We start from the raw sequence: 5,301 nt of genomic DNA on the forward strand, positions 1-5,301 counted from the left end.
GCCTCTTTGATAAGAGCCCATGATCCTACAAGAGTTTGAGATCACTTGCTTTGCCATGCGGTAGATTAAATATCACAACCCAAAAACTGAGGTCATGATGGCACACATCCTAAACCTCATCTCGATGTGTAAGCCCAAAAGTAAATCATACGAGACCTAAAGAAAAGTCAGACCACAAATAAACACAATAAAAAAAATAAAAATAAAATTATCCCAAAACCTGGTGTCATAAGTTTAGGAGCATCTAGTACAAGTTTGAGTCTGAATAAATAATATAAGTCCCCGAAAAAAAATAAAGACAAGAAATGTAAGATGGAACTAGCGGTGATCCATATCCTAAGATCTCACCACTGATCTGATGATGGTATATCCACTAGAACTAAACTGCCGCGCTAGATACCCTATCTAGAATGTGCATCAAAAGGGACATAGAAATAGGGGTGAGTACAATCCACATGTAGTCAGTAGGTTTAACCGACTGAGTATAAGAAATTAATCAAACTTATGAAATAAACTAAGGAACACTTTTAACTTCACACATTAAAGTCCCATACTAGTTATGCTACTGCCAATTTATATAAAGCAACGCAATTAAAGTTAACACATAAGTACAGTTCATTATCACAGTTAATCAGATAGGTCAACTATCAAAGATATCAAAGCAATGCAATACAATATGGTGATGTAATGATATTATGGTACGGAGGAACCAAGCTCGGCCCATGGGGGTCTCGCAGACCATATACCTTATCACAATTTCAATGTATCAACTATCTTACCACTCAGCTCGTGGCCAAGGATTCATGATATTAATATCTTATTTGCTTTCCTCCTAACTCGTAATCAAGAATATAAAAAAGTGTCACATTGTTTTTATCAAAGAATTTTCCACAGTTCTCCACTTTCCAATGATCAATGATATGATAGATGAGGATGAATGCATTCACAACATATAAGTCATGGAAGAAATATTCAACTAAACATGTAATAGAAGGTTCAAACTTCTCAAAACATAACCTAAACATGATATTACCCTCAATAAATAGTACTGAGAAGGAAATACCTCAAATTAAGTGTTCACCCTTTTTTGAATGTACCAGTACTCAAGTATGATCAAAACTCCCAAGTCAACCCCTTAAACGGGCACTACAAGTCAAATAGTCTCCTCACGCCTTTTTCATTGGCAAATCATGAATCACATATTCTCAAAGCAGATAAGATGGTAAATAAGACCCCCACACTGGCTACACGACACAAATAAGCCTCCATACGGGCATTACAATATAGTTAAGCCCTCATACGGGAATCTCAAAGTAAATTAACAGTTCTAAATTCAACTACAACCCCATCCCAAAGTCTATAATATAGAATTGACTAATTACAACCACTCAGCCCCAAGAAGGATGACCAAACCTACCTCAATTGCCAAAACCACACTCGAATGCTCTATCAGATGAACAACCCTTGAATTCAATGCTCTAAACAACTTACTATCAAGAATTTAACATGTGCGTCATAGGGAGTCCAATGACACCCATATTGATAGGTTTTGGAATAGGGGTAAAATGGTCAAAAAATCGATTAATTTCAAATAGGGTTGAATCTAGAAATTTCTTGTTAAATCACATTGTACTAGTAATAAGGATGAAATTACAAAATAACTGATGGGAATTACAAGTTTTAGGTTGAAAAATCACTTACCAATAGAAGTTTCTCGAAAATGCCCTTTAAAATCGTCCCTCAAAGCTCTAGGAATTCAAAAATAGAAGAATGGTCCTTAATCCCATCTAAGGACACTTAGGTGTCACGATGGCGGACACCAGGTCACTATTGCGATAGTCGTGAAAGCGATAGTGGGTCGCGAAAGCGAACCCCGCAAAATACCTCCCCTTCGTGAGAGCGATGGCCTCTGCTAAAGTAGAGTGTCACGAAAGCGATAGCCTATCATGATCGCGAAGGCACTAGAACATAGACATGTACAACTTATCACCAAGTCTCTGAAATACCCCTCGGGATTTATTCAGAATCCCATACCCACAAACCATATATGCACTCTTACTAAATTTGATGTTTCGGACTCAATGGAACTATTGGAATTAAAATTCAAGGTCTCATTGACCCGAAATGTCACACCCCGATATCAATAGGGTGTGATGGGCACCCGACCCCTTACTTGGAGCCGAGTGAACCCGCTGCTTCATAGCACATACTTAATCTATTTAGACTTTTACATCAAAAGAAATGAAAACACAGCTATGCTTTCCGAATCTTGCTATCCAAAATCTAACATCTCATAACTCATGACATACTATATAATAACATATCGGCTGGTGACGCCTCTTACAAAGATGACACTCTATACCCACAACTCTGTCTGCAAAGTCTCTAACTTCGAACGAAATATCATAGCGCATAAACTCTGACTCGGCAGCACTCCAGAACAAGTGGAGTTGCCAACCCCGCTGGAACATCTTCTATAGTAGCTTCTACTTGTCTGGGTGTACCTGCGTGGCACGAAATGCAGCCCCCAAAGAAAAGGGGGTCAGTACAAGTAATGTACTGAGTATGTAAGGCATAAAAATCAGCATAATAAAGAACATAAGGTATGAACAACCATATCGTAGAATCATAGACATATAGTGAGATAAGAGAGTAACCTGTACATATGAGTGCCCTTTTAGGCCGGATGCCATGCATGCTTGTCTTATCATATAAAATATATCTTTTTCATATGCATAGAAAATAGAAGTCATATCACCGAACAACGTCGGCGTGCCCACATATTTCCCGCGTTCGGGCATCCCGCGTCCAGGATGAAAATTACTCCAACTGATCAGGTGGGAATGCGTCTATAGCACCACATATACACCTCCCCATATCCCCCATATACATATACATATACATATACATATACATATACATATACATATACATATACATATAGACAGCATGCACGAGAGCCCAACAAAAGTCGTATATTTATCGGAGTGACGGAAGGTCGGTAACCTCCGATTGTATTATAGACTAACCATGGTCGCTTTGTCTCACCTTGAAGGAACAATTATTATAGAATGAGACTATCAATGAAAGATAATATTAAGAGAAAGTAAAATAAGGTCACAATCTCATAAGACGCCAAATCGTATACATATGCACATAGGACCAATTTTCAAGACTCATAGAATAATCGGAATGAGCTATGATTAACAAAACAAGATAAGAGTCATGTCAAGTACCTTTCAAAAATTACCATGGATTATATCAACATAAAACTTTTGGAATCATATACACGTATTTAAGCACGAGAAAAATATCTTTTGGAAACTCAAGAAAATTGACCATCCTAGTGGCTCTACGAATAGGACTTCCTTGAAATTGTACAAAATGACATATACTTGTTTCATAAAAATCATGCCAAAAGAAAGTGTAGCTCTATATACTTATGTCAAAACATGCCAAGATAAAGAAGGGTAAACGTTACATACATGAAGCCGTTCTTAACATAGCCATCATAGACATATTCTTATCCTCAACATCATCAATGTCGTTGTAAAACATATCTATCGTTACTATCATAAAAGCTTGTAATACTATAAACCTTTGTCTTGGAAAGCTATAGACATTTTGGAAAACATTGACGGGTTATAGAAAAAGTAGTCATTCCCTTGGGACCATTGACACCTAACTTTTGGAAACAAAAAAAATATGGAAGAACTTATGAAACCATAACATCGGGATCATGCCTTGAAAGAAAAGGGTAAGCCTCACATACTTATGCTAAAGACATGCCAAAAGGAATTCTGGACTTTACATACTTATGTCAAAACATGAAAATCAAAAGAATATGCTTTACATACTTATGTCAAAAACATACCAAAAGAAAGAAAGGTTTTACATACTTATAACAAATACATGCCAAAAGAAGAGAAAGTATAAGCTTTACGTACTTATGACAAAGACATGCCAAAAGAAAGAAAGGTTCGCTTTACGTACCTGTGCCGCGCCTTACTAGCTACGCTTATGTCCAACTTGTTTTTCTACATTCAAGAGAGTTGACATAGTCATTAGATTCATCACCATATACTTGTCTCAATCCTTTAAACAAATTAATTTCCAATCTGCCGAAATTTCGGCAGCATCTCCCCTATAAATACACCATCCCCGAGATTTCAACTCGGCCACCATGTCAACAAACATATCAACAACAACAACCAGCAGTATATATACAATCAAATCACCTCAACTTTACACAACACAAGCTCCAAACAACTAGCATAAACTACGATACCAAAATAGAGTTTTTAACCTTTATTTCGTAAAATCTTTAACCATACCAAACGGGGGGTCGTGTGGCTGCAACCAGCAGCAACCACACCCTTTTTAAAATACTTTAAAGCCCTGCAACATACAATCCAACCAGCTGCACCCGCAGCGCCTCAACGACCATACACTACGCGACTTCGATTTAGCTACTACGACTTTAATTTAGTAGTTTCCAACATCATGCCTCCTTATACATTTTCGCTGATTCCAGACATATTTAGGACACGTAATACACCTCATAACAACATCATAAACTCCAATTTGAAAGGAGAGACCTTACCTTTACCGAAACTCTCCAAAACTTGCCTCGGAAGCTCTCCTAGCGCGGCTAAAACTTTGGGGCTGTTTGGTAACATTTTTGGGATGCTACAAACCATAAATTTACGTTACCAATACCTTCATAACATCTTGGTACACCTTAGATAATTAATTCATGAAGAAAAATCGGAGACTTACCTTTTTTTTTTCCTTTGGCCGAACCCATTCTTCCTCTAGCTTCAAGTTTCTTCTCTTCCTTTCTCTCTAGAACTCTCTTGAATCCTCTTGTTGATAAAGAAAACTTAATGGATAAATATGACTTAAAAGTCATCAACATATATATATATATATATATATATATATATATAAGCCACTTAATTAATGGGCTAAGTTCCAAGACTTGGGCCATTTCCTTGTGTTGGGCCTCTCTTGTTTTCCTTTTTGTTTTCCAAGCCCAATCACTTAGTTCCTATTATTATTATCATTATTTGAGCCCAACAAAACCATAAGTCGTATTAGTAATTCACCAACTAGTTTCCAAAATTTCCAATTTTGCCCTCGGCCTTCCTCCGTATTTTCACACCAATTTTTCCATGAACATCACACCGGTACTAATTAAAATGAATAAAATAATTCAAAACTCTACTCCTTGCAAGCCAAAAATATTTTTTTCCCTCTTTTTGCATGCCCAAAAGTGCGGGATATAACACGAAACTCGAT

The 5,301-nt window shown here is 37.0% G+C and overlaps 1 long non-coding RNA gene across 1 annotated transcript; it reads right to left on the minus strand.

The window, feature by feature from the left end:
• Positions 1-2,420: 2,420 nt before the first annotated feature.
• On the minus strand, positions 2,421-4,667 carry LOC129896501 (uncharacterized). The gene is made up of 3 exons (XR_008767984.1): positions 4,604-4,667; positions 3,994-4,037; positions 2,421-2,504 (listed from the first exon to the last, which is right to left on the minus strand). It is a non-coding gene; the product is annotated as an uncharacterized LOC129896501 (long non-coding RNA).
• Positions 4,668-5,301: the final 634 nt, after the last annotated feature.

This window comes from Solanum dulcamara, chromosome 7, assembly GCF_947179165.1.
Source record: "Solanum dulcamara chromosome 7, daSolDulc1.2, whole genome shotgun sequence".
Lineage (NCBI taxonomy): Eukaryota > Viridiplantae > Streptophyta > Magnoliopsida > Solanales > Solanaceae > Solanum > Solanum dulcamara.